At 38.1% G+C, this 12127-nt stretch overlaps 1 protein-coding gene across 4 annotated transcripts in view; it reads left to right on the forward strand.

Annotated features, from left to right (window-relative positions):
• The window catches only part of PPP2R5E (protein phosphatase 2 regulatory subunit B'epsilon), a 77409-nt gene that overhangs the window by 16287 nt on the left and 48995 nt on the right, over window positions 1–12127 (forward strand). The window contains exon 1 of one of the 4 annotated variants that reach the window (XM_027802563.2): window positions 6958–7120. The exons of the other annotated variants lie outside the window; for them this stretch is intronic. The gene's annotated coding sequence lies outside the window, so the exon portion shown is untranslated. Of the gene's footprint in view, window positions 1–6957; window positions 7121–12127 lie in introns of those variants that run through there. 4 annotated transcript variants of the gene reach the window in all.

Consider the following 12127-nt stretch of genomic DNA (forward strand, 5'->3'; position numbering starts at 1 on the left):
GCAGTACTGTTTTTCTCAGCCTCTCCTATCCAAAAAAATTGGAGGCAGTGGTAGACTTAGTACTTTCGGGTAAAACAGAAGTGTGGTTCATGTAGAATAAACTTTGTAAATCCAATCACAATTGAAATTGAAGCTGTATTATACTCATTGCGTATATATCTTCACATTGATTTCGGTATGCTGTCTTTGTACTTTGATTTGTACGGTAGTAGTTCTTAAATGATAAATTATTAAGTAAATATTTTCCTAGTGGAATGTGCTTTCTATTTTTGTATGTCATCTTGAGAACAGAATGTGATTCCTTTCTGTAGGGTCAGCTATTTGAAATACTTGCCTGTGTTTATTCTAACTGCATAATCTATAATCCTCAATATGTCTTTAATCCACTTTATCTCCTACAGAACTACATCTTTGGGATAGGGAAGAATATAGTGTGATAGAATCTAAAGGTGTAAAGTTAGGGAAGATGAAATTAATTTGAGGTCAGTATTGATAGATTTTTGGCAAATAACAGAAGAAATGACGAGTTAATACAATTAATTGCTACTTATTTTCATTCCTAAGGAATGAACAAATAATAAGTAGCAAAGAAATTTTGCAGTATTTCATATCTGGAAATATGATAAAAGTAAAGATGGAATTTACCAACTGGCTAGTCTGAAACATCTCCTACAGTGTTAAGGAAAAGGAATTGATTTATTTTATTTTGATTCTTTGTGGTTATTGTGTGAAGTCGAATTGAACTTAAAAATATTTACCTTTGAATGCACAACTAAGGTAGAAACCAAGAGTGTGTGTTTCTTAGCACTGACCATTTGAGATTGAGTGGATGCATTAACCTGAAACAAATCTAGCTGTGGGTTCAAGGAGGGATGTGTGTGTGCCTGCACATGCGTGCTTAGAAATCCGGTCTTCGAAGGAAGAGTGCGTCCTGGTACTGATTTGTAGTGGTTCTGACAATTTGGTGTGCTGGTTTTATTAAGGATTGCACAAAAAGCTTCTGTTGTGGTTGCTTCCTTAGAATAATGGAGGATGAAAAACTTCTGAAAGATTTGCCTGTAGCCTATATTAATTACTAGGCAAAATGTGACCCTTTAACAAAACTGTTGGTGCTGTTGGGGGCTGTCTGTATTGATGGACTTGATAAATTGCATTTTTCAAGTAGAATAGGAGAATAGGGAAGACCAGTCATCAATAATCAGCTGTCAAAATTTCCGAAGATTCCCCCCCCCCCAATTAACCCCAAACAAACTTTATTTAAAACCACTGCTTTCATATGTAAATTTCAGGTAAGAGTGTTTTATTAGGTGAATATTGAAGTGTTAGATGCAAATACAGCTGAAGGTCTTTTCCCAAGTGTTGCTGGTTTTTTTTTTTTTTTTTTTTGTATGTTTTGGCAACTGACAGCAATTGAAGATCGTTAAAGAAAACACGTTGTCAAAGGTCAGATTTCTGTGTTTGTCTAATACTAAGATATTAGGTACCATTTGTCACCTAGTGACAAGTAGTCTGATTTTACAAGGTGTTTGGGTTTGGAGGATGAGGATAATGATTATATTAGTCTGATTTTACAAGGTGTTTGGGTTTGGAGGATGAGGATAATGATTATATTAAATAGCAAATTTGCACAGCACAGTTTTTTTTGTTAGTGAAGCCATACTACATAGCAGGCCTGGGTTCAAACATCACCAGAGCTTCTGTATTTTTTTATTATTTTGTTTTTAAGTAGTTGGTGTTAAATATTCCTGGGCTTGTATTTTAGAAGATGAAAATTGGCAATGTTAGGTAAATCTGGCACATTGGCCCTGATGTTTGTTGTTCTTACAAATGGTTAGGAGCATGTGAGCACTGAATCCCCCACATTCTTACAATACTAAAAAAGGAGGAAAAAGCTAGTGTGGCATTTCAGCATTCTGTATTTGTAAAACTTCTGAGAATCCTGCAAGGAGATGCAAATCACAGGAAAGCTCATTAACTCCATGAGTAGAGATTTCCTTTATAGATAAAACCAAAAAAAGTTAGCATGTAAAGCAGCATGGTCCTTGTCTGCTACTTGCCCTGAAAAATGATTTCATCTAATCCATTCCCTGGAAGGGCAGCAAGTGAATCTCAACACTGAAATGTCTGTTTTGCACCTGCATATGCCATTGCGATAGCATCCATATGACTGGAGGGAGGGTGGGCAGGCCTGCATTTTACTTTTTCCAGGGAGGAAATAAGTGCGAATTTCCATTTTTTCCTTTTGGACGACAAGAAGTTTTCTACAAGCTTCACTGCTTAAATTCATACTGTGCTTTCTGTGCTGCCATACCATTTTCAGTAAAAGAGCAGTTGCATGGAGACAAAGAGGCTGCTGATTTAAGTCTCAATAGAGAAGTCTGTTAGCCTTCAGCTGTGGGAGGATACTAAATGCAGCTAAGAGGCTGGCAGATGCTACCTGGACCAAAACTACTTGAAAATATTAAGCAGCTGTTTAGTAGGTTTGCCTAAAAACAATTTAATGACTGGAAGAGTTGCTGGGAAAAAAATAACAGAGGAGTTTTGGTTTAAAAACGTACTTATTGTCTGGATATGTTTTGCTGTTCGTGGTGAATAAAAAAACCCCAGAGTTCAGCTACAAATATTTTGCTAGTGTTGATGTGAGGTGGGGGGAATCCAACCCCAAGCCCTTCTTTCTCTTCCCACCCCCCATCTTACAATTTTTTTTGGTAAATTATGTTTGTTTATGCAACATTTTGGCTTTCATTTTCAAAGGGAGTAATACTGTTTCTGATTATGTAAGTTAAGCTGAAAGCTGTGGAGTGTTGTCTTCTGAAGTTTTCAGAATACTCAGTGTATCAGTTGCTGTTACTGGTTTTCTAAGCTGTAACACTGTGGAAATTTACCTGAAGGTTTCTTTTGTGCTGCAGCCTTTGAGAGCACCCTAAGGAGGCCAGAAGTGAGGTGGTGGGGACTGGGACTGAGTTTCTATGGGGTGCAGGCAGAGCTCCATGTGTGACCCAAGAGGGGAAGTTTTCTTCATCTACACTCTCCGCATCCCTGCACTGGCCTCCTCTGCAGGTTGGATAGTCCTGGGTGCTGCCCTGGTTTCTCGCCTCGTTGCTGAGCCGGCGTGTAAACACTCTTCAGCTGTGTAATTTCAGACGTGTGAGATGCTGTGTGGGATGCATGAAATGAGCCACCCCAGCGTTTTTTGTTTTTCCTCTTGGCGGATGGAGAGGGGAGATAAGTTGTGTGAAGCTGTTGTGCTGTGTGACTAAACAGAAGAGGCCTAAGGAAGCCATTGCTCAGGACAGGGGTAGTTAATTTAAGCAGGGAGTATGAACTTCTAATTAATTTATAAGTGTAGTTCCCTTTATGACCTGTTCCATAGGGAGAGTTGATTACAGGATCTCTTGTGTTGGGTCATTAAATAGTTAACATCAATGGAGATATTTATGTTTCAGAAGCTGAGATTTGCCCACATGTGGATATAAGCATTTCCAGTAGAACACATTTGTAACTACCTGGAAAAAAGTCAAAAGAGATGATTAATGTTTTGTATGGAATAGGTTTAATTTTGTGTGCCTCAAATTTTTAGCAGGTGCTGCAGAAACTGTAGAAAAAAAGTATCTTTTCAGCGTGTCCCACCTATGCTTCACATTGAGTGATTCACAAAGTAATAATCAAATGAACAAGAATCTCTCAACTGAGTCTAAATGGAAAATGTGGCTTTCCATGGTGTAATTATTCCAGAAATGATCATTTCATTGTAGGCAAGTTTAACTAAAATCTGAGATTTCTGCAAAATTATTTGAAAGAAAGAATACGGTTCTGTTTTTAAAGCAAGGCAAAGAAACAGTAAGAGCTTTGAGTCTTGTGTGTATCTGTCTTGATTACTAGTTCTGCTTCTGATAGAAAGGGGTTTTCAATTTTCATAAATGTGTTCTTGTCGTTTGCTTACTATTTTGTTACTACAGTAATGTGGCTGAAAGTTCTGTACGCACAGTTTCATAAATTTTCAATTTTTTTTGGTAGAATTTCTAGAAGCTTATTTCAGCAGTACACTTTTGCCCATGTGAAATGGTTGCTTTAGAATTTTTCCAGTGGTCACTTGCTGTTCATCAGGGGTGGGTTTTGTGCCGTGGCTTAGACTTTTGCTTTGTGCGTGAACACCAGCCCAAATTTGGCAGAGTTCTGAGACAGTGGAATATTATTTTGTGTGTAACAGCTAGATAGGCTTATCATAATTAAGAATGATCAGGTGTTTTAGCATCTGTTATTAACCGGAGTGTACATGTGTCATCCTCAGAGAGCAAATGAGGATGATTTGTTTCCTCTTAGGTGTGACAGAGGCATCAGTGTCACTTCTGTTTGTAGCACTGCTAAGATCAATACTAGGATGCATCATGTGATCTGGGACTTGGCATACTTGAAGAAGCTATAGGAGAATGAGAGAGATGTAGATCCATTAAATGATCAAAGACCCAAAGAAAATGCCTTATGCCATACAATTAAAAAAGTATCTGTTTGAATAGTTTATCAAAAAGCTTGAGAGCAGATATGGTCATAGTGTCTTATGGTGAGAAAATACTGGTCTAAGACAAGAAGAGCTAATGCTGTCAGCTAAAGCCATAAATTAGGCATGTGTTTTTAATAATGAGGAAAAATATCTGCTGGCAGGAGCTGGTTAAAGTGATATTAGAGTGTCTGTTTACGTGTTTCCATCTAAAAGTTACATTTTAGTTGAATGCGAGTTACTGGACTTAATTAATGGGGGGGTGCTTCCTTAGGAAATCTTAGGGACTATCTGCTCTGTGAGCCCTTTCCATCTTGCAGTTTCCTAAATTAGCAGCTGTAAGACCCCCCCGCTTTACCCATTTTAAAAGCTTTGAAAGTTTGTAGGAAAAGTGGTAAGGGATTTGGGTAAAAAGCGCGGCTTTCAGAAATTAGACTAGTTGGATATTTCCTTGGAGGAATTAAGACTTTGTTGTTTCCTCTGCTCTGTATATCTTGGGCGATGCTGTGCTAGTTGCTCAGAGCTGCTTGCTCTTTTGCTGCTCAGCCTGAAACACTGGGTTGTGATGTACAGAATGGATGACGACTTGAAATGCAAGTGAACTTGGTGGGAACTAGTCCTGAATACTACACAGCACTAAGTAAACATTCAGAAAAATCAGGATGTCTCAAATTGGGAATAGAAAATTAATGGTTGTTTTTAATCTGAATCTTTTTATTTCTCAGTGTTCTTTTAAATTAATACCTTGTGAGTAATACAGCATAAAAGTGACTGTCTTTAAAAATGTTATTTTTGTTTGGATTGAGAAAAACGAGATAAAATGGAATACAATGTTATACAAATTCTTTAAGATTCACTGCTTTTATTACAGCCACGTAACTAAAGGATTGCTTTAATTTATGTTAATAGAAGCAAATCTGATAGAATTATTTTTGCTTTTCTTTTAAAAAAATCATAGACTGTCACAAACATTTTTTAAAAGTCTTGATTAAAGGTAATAATGCAGCTTAGTGAAATTCAGGTAGGATCCAGAGTGGAGCAGTGTTGCTTCATTCATTCATTTTGAGCATGAAATCCCTTCCTTCCTAGCCAGATTTTTGTTTTTTAAAGTAATTATTCTGTTTTTTTAATTCATTATAATAATTCATTATTTCATTATGAAAAATAATTTTTTCTTCTGAAGAGTAGTGTGCTGGGTTTTTTCTAATTATTTTTTTACTCAGATCTGTAGTTCATTTTGTTGCTTCTTTAGATCTGTTTCTTCTCATTAGCACATTTTAGCAAGCCTCACCACATTAAAGTAAGGCTGTAGATATAACATAATTTTAAACTGCTTAAGCGTTTCTATTTTTTCACTGCCTTCTGCCTGTCCTGAGTGCAACCCTTTGCATACCCTTTATCCCCTCTTGCATTACTGCTGGGGAGAACGCTGATACCGTGTGCGTTTGTGATACCATGTGCATTTGTGATCTTTGTTGTCAACTGAAAACAGTTCAGTGGCAAATGTCTTGTGTTTGCTTGCTGTTCCCTTCTTTGGGTCAAAACCTCAGGGAATAGTGAACAATTTCTCCCAATACTGTGAAGTGATCTTCTACAGCACAAAAAGTTAATCTGTGTAGACTTTCAGTATGTTTATTCCACTAAATTTGTGGTGTAAAATGCAGTAATTTATTGTGTGTGATGTGTTACATGTCCTTATGCTAACTTTTGCCCTTCTTAGGCATTCACCTTCCCATTTCCAAACAAATGTCTTAAAAAAGAGTCAGGTAGATCACTGAAGGTAGAAGGGAAGGGCTGCCCTTACAGAAATGAGTGAAATCTCAGAGATGCCGATGATGTGATTTTTTAAAAGAAAAAGAAGGATGTTATCATGGCTGTTTCATACAGACTCCTTAAAACTCAGTTTTTGATTATTTTTTTTTTTAAATTAATTTGAGGAAATGAAACACAATATGCAGATGAATCCAAAATTTGTGGAGTTTTGATATATACTTAAATACAGGCAGTGAATTGCTGAAATGAAAGCTTTTCAGCATCGCTTGTTGAAAAATGTTTATGCTCCCTTTTTCTGAAAATAAAGGGTTGTAATTTGAACCTGCCTTTTTAAAAGAGGAGTTCCCTCCAATGTTGTTTCTAGGTTGAGTTTGAAGAAGGAAGTAATTTGTAAACTGTTGAAATACAGTTCGGTGTCAAAGCAACTGAAGAATAAAATTACTCTAAATAGTTGCTCTTATTTTGAAAGTGTGTCAGAGTGGAGGAGCTTTCTTTATGCATAGTTGCTATTGGCTGCACAACCCCCTTGTTTCTGCAGCTAATGATAGATAGGAATATTAATAATGTAATTCATGCCTGGTCATATTTTGCTGCTTAATCATCTTGTTTGGCACTCTCCCGGTCATGTTCTGTGTGGCCGTAATTCAGGAATGAAAGCTCACTCGGGCACTGGTATTACAGTCCAGTAATCAAAGAGGCTGGGATTATGCAGATAATGAAAGGACTGGTCAGCGTGTGTTTACCCACGAAAACTGGAGTGAAGTTAGAGACAGTAAACAGCTGGGGAGCTGCCTTCCGAGCCGGACGATGGCTGTCGCTCCTACGTCACAGCTGCTCTGAAGATCCTGGGTGGGTAGGCAGAACCAAGAGCTCGCAGGTTCAGAAACGTGTCAGCAGTATTACTTGTAGTTTCCGCCTTGAAAAACTTCACCTCTTACAAGTTTGTTGCCTTTCGTATGCTGCTGCTGTCAAAAGTAGTATTTCAAAGGAGGTTGCTAGCATTTTGTTAGAAAATAGTTGTTTTATAAGCAGTTTCCTGAACATCAACATAGACTAGAAAGATAGAGAGAGGGGCTATAGCATGGCTCTGAATGCAAATAAAATAGGAAGCTTGTTGTTGTAGTCCTTAATTTTTTTGTTAACAACTACACTTTTTAAAATCTAAACCTAACATTTTCTTGGAGGCTGGCACTGAACCTTGGGAACTGCTTGTGATTCAAAGCGTTGCTATCTTCGTCTGGGTAACTTCTAAAAAACCTTTGGAATAGAAGGGAATTGCTTGGCTTGATACTACGGTGGTTGTAGTTGAGGGGGCACTGTAATGAATGAAATGATGGGAGGATAAAAGGAAGTATCTAAAATGAAAGGGGAAAATAAGTCTGATTGGGGGTTTGGTTGGGTTTTTTTGTTTGTTGGGTGTTTTTTTTTTGTTTGTTTGTTTTTAAGACTTAAGGAGTCCTTTCTCTCTCTTGGTTTTTAAATGGTATTTAATCTTTAGGTAGTGTAGATTCTTCTAAGACACCTATGATTTTTTGTGAAGTGGTTCCCATGCTCTTGTCAATGCATGAATAACAAATAATAGAATGGGTGGGGAGGAAGTTGATTGTAATTTGACTTAAAAGCATGAATGTTTTGACCTCAACGATTGGCAGTTTGAAAAGAATGATTTGCTGTGCTGTTGTGTTGTGAGGTTGAGTTGTTTAGTGTTAATCACCATCCAGTTATGAATATAATTCACTTGTTAGACAAGTGAATTAGGCTATAAGCTAGTGTTGGACTTCTAAACGTACCTTCAGTAAGCACTGGGGTTAAAAGGAGGGATGTTCTTTTGAGTGCTACATTGATGGAAAGAACAATATTCATCTTGTGGATGTAATGAAGGTAAGGTTCTTCAAGTTGGAGAGGACTGAAAAAAATTTTAAAAAATATTTTTGTTATAGTTTCTTATATACTTAAAAGATGGATTTCCTGAGATACTATTTTGAGTGACTGCTCATTGTGAAATTTTCATGCATAAAGGATAAGGTGTTGGGTTTTTTTTTGGTGGGGTTTTGTTGTTGATTTTGTTGTTTGCTTTTTGTAATTGTTTATGTTTTAAGTTCTAAGGTTAGGATGCTTTTTGGTTTGGTTTATAACCTGAGATGGCTTTATTTAGTAGCTGTAAACTTTCATTGTCAGGTTTAATTTAAAAATATTCTATCTATGCATACTGTAGCAAAGCAGTGGACTTGGAGGACGGGTGACCCTTACTTTTTTACATGATACTTTTATGTGTCTTATATTTACAGAGCTTTATGAGACATGAGAGTGGAAATTAGATCAACTTATAACCTGATCCTATCTTCAGAATACTTCTAACCTTGAGAGCCCTAAAATCTGAGGAAGTGTAGGTTCAGTCTCCACGGTGTAACCGTTTTTCCCAGCATTTCCGAATTAACACCGCGTTTTATGTTATTCAGAAACAAGTCTAATTTGATTATATTAGCACTTTGCCTGATTAAGGGTTGCTGAATCAGGCTCATTGTTTGAGAGGTAGGCATGTAAAGGGAGATGTGTGTTAATGTCTGTGTTAACTGGCTAGTGTGTTACATGGTAACATTAGCAAGGCAGGGGTGACCTCTGCAAGGATGTCAAGAGAGACTGAGTTTGTATTTTAATTTGAAAGAGAGATTGCAGTATATTTTACTTTTTGCACATTTTTGCCAAAGTTAACACAAGTTTTGAAGAATAAAGGTAAAATTTGCTTTAAAAAACAAGTTAGAATTTGAATTTTCCAAGTTTTTAAGTGGAAGTCGTAAATCTGGAAGCTTTTGTACCAGTCTTATGTTTTAAATATTTCTATAGGAAAAAAATACTGTGTTTCTGTTTGATTTAAGGAAGGACAGCAGCGTTGCTTATTAGGTGTAATAAAAAAGAAGCTTAATTTCAAAATACCAGTCCAGTGGGAATTTTGTACACCTCTTGTTTGCCTGTGTATTCTACCCCTTGGACACTCAGAAAACATTAGGAGTTTCAGTTATTATAATTCAGACATTTCATCTGGCCATCATTTTTTTGGTGTTTTTTTTTTCTTTTCTTTTCCCCCTAAACATTTTCATGTAGTTCTAAAATTTTTCTTCCTACAGATTTCGATGAGTTCATTACTTCTATTAAGAAAAAAAAAAAAAGCTTACTTTTTGTTTTTAAGGTGGGGGAAGCCCAGAAACTTAAAATGACCTATGATTGTTACCTTAGACCTACCCAAAAGTAAAGAGATAATGGCAACTTGCTAAGTTGTGACAAGAAGAGACTGGATGATCAGGGAAGGGGGAAGACCAAGGGAAGTTGTTGCTCAGTCACAGAGTCAGGAAGCAGAGAGGAACTGGCCAGACCTGTTGTGTAAGAGGAGCTGGGCTGCAATCAGGTGCAGTGCAGTGGAGGGGAATTAGCTTCTTGATACTGGAACCAGGCCCAGTAGGGAGGGATGGAGAGGTCTGCTTGGGCTGAGTTATTCTGCAAGTGAGAGAGAGGGAAGTGTTAACTGCGGGCAAAGTGTTTGCAGTATCTGAGCTTGCTCTAATATCTAAACCATTTTCCCCTCAACTTTTTTAACTGAGCGCTTGTAACATTGGAAAAAGAAGAGGAAAATTCAAGCATTACTTAATATGATCTTAGTTAGGGATTGTGAGGATTTGTAGAAATGATAATAAAATTTTATTCCTCAACAGGTGAAGTAGGTTATAATACAATAATATAATTTTCTTTGCCTTACAATTATTTTAATAAAAAATACTGATGCATAAACTTGCATCTATCTACACGCTGGTTGAATTTGTTTTTTCTTCAGGTGATCTGAGCTATTGAAGGGAGGGGGTAAATACTTGCACCATTAGTACCCTGAGGTGGTGCCAATGCCTGAAGGAAGGATTATCTCATAGTGGGAAGAGTAGCGCCCAAAGCAGAAGAACCTGCCATTTTTCTCTTCATTGCACAAGCAGCCTTTTTTTTAATTTCCCCTACCTTCCTGTATCCTGATGGAAACCTTGCATTAGGCCAAGGAAACCTGCGTGCCCAGGTAAGGCTGCGTGCATGAGAGAGGACAAACCGGGCTGCTATTTGCACCTTTTCTGAGTGAGGACAGACAATGCAGGAGAGCTTATCCATCTCTGGTAGGCCTGGTTGAGTGCAAGAGATGACACTGACATGGCAGAAAAGCCCCATGGGCAGTAGGGACCTGCGAGTCCAAGCCGAGAAGGAAGCGTGCTGGGTGGACGTATGCCATGGGAAGTCAGTGCTGTCCTCTTCTGTGGCTGAGCCCAGCCCAGGGCATTTGGGGTGATGGGAGCTGAGTACCACCAGAGATCCCTTGTGTCTCTAGGCTTGATGCAGATTATTGTAACTCACGCTGACTCGCCTGACCTGCCACATCTGCCTCGGAGATGGGAGGAGATGAGCCTCCTGTAAAATGGTCAACAACCCTCAGGCCTTGGTCTGTGCAAAAACTGCTTTGGCTATGCCTGAACAGAACATCCTATGGAGAATCTTGAGTCTGTAACTGGGAATAACCATGTCCTGTCCCATCGCAGTTTTTTCCACAGCTAGAAACTGCTCTAAATTTTTCCAACATTTTGGACCAACAAGCATGAGGTTTGGGAGTTAGAGAAAGAGGAGGGATGCTCTTGAGCTGGATTCTAGGGCCCAGGTTGCGTGGTGCTCCTGTGGTGGGCTCTGCTTGTGCTACGGGGGCTTGCTCCCTCTGCTCACTCCTCGCTGCCTCCGGGCACTGCACGTCCCTCACTGACCTGTCACGGGAAGCAAGGATTCTTCATTGGTTTTGTGGCACCATACATTTGAACCCAAATAGATGTGCAATCCTTTTCAGTGACACAATGAACTTGAGTTCTTGCTGTATTGCTTGAGTCCTCAGTCAGGCTCAAAGTTGTACGCAGCTATATGGAACTGTTTCTTTAAAAACAAAAATAACCCCAACCAACTCAAACAAAACTAATGTGAGAGTAAGAAGTAGGGATGTGCAGGGCTGATGTTGGTGGTGATTTGCAGGGCAAGGATTTTGTACATGTTTATTCTTTTTAGCAGAATCACATTTAAAGCAGATTTGTTTTGCCTTCATTTCAAGTGAAAAGAAGTTCCTTTCTCAGCAAAACAAACCATCATAGAAGCATTCAGTTTCTCATTTGCAGAATAAATCATTTCAAGTTCTCTTGGGTCCACATGGAAAAAGTACTCCACCGTTTTACCGGATGCTATGTTCTCCAAAACATGCCATTTTTTAAAATGGCTGTTTCTTAATGATCCACAGCTGAAGGCCCTTCCCTTTACTTTTGGCAGCCTGTGCTGTCTTTATCGGGTGGAACAGGATCTCTCTTTCGTCCTAGGAAACAGTATTAATCCTGCCAGCATTTAACTGAATCCAGGATTACTAATCTGTTGAAAAGCTCTGCTTTTAGTTTTTACAGATGATGTTCAGGACATCTGATAGTCGCATTCATGTTGTCAAAAATGCTTGCTGTGTTTGTCTGTGGAAACCTCAGATTTTCTAGAAGGGTTTCATTGTATTAATATTAAATGATTGCAGTCTTCATTAGTAAAGGATGAGTCAAGTTCTCTTAATAAAATGGTAATTCTTCTCATTTAAGTTCTATGTTTCTGAAGTAATGGCTTTTAAATACTCAGCATTTAAATTTGCCTTTCTAGTGGAATAGTAAAGTATTACAACGACCGTGAAGTAATTTAGGATGAATTTAAATAATTCAGTTATTTACTTTTCCCAGTGTTTTCCTAGTAAAAGCTGCCTAACTGGTCTGTCTTGTCTCATGATTGGTTTTTCCTGTTTGTACCAATTTAGTTGATAACTAT

This window comes from Falco cherrug, chromosome 7 (assembly GCF_023634085.1).
Source record: "Falco cherrug isolate bFalChe1 chromosome 7, bFalChe1.pri, whole genome shotgun sequence".
Lineage (NCBI taxonomy): Eukaryota > Metazoa > Chordata > Aves > Falconiformes > Falconidae > Falco > Falco cherrug.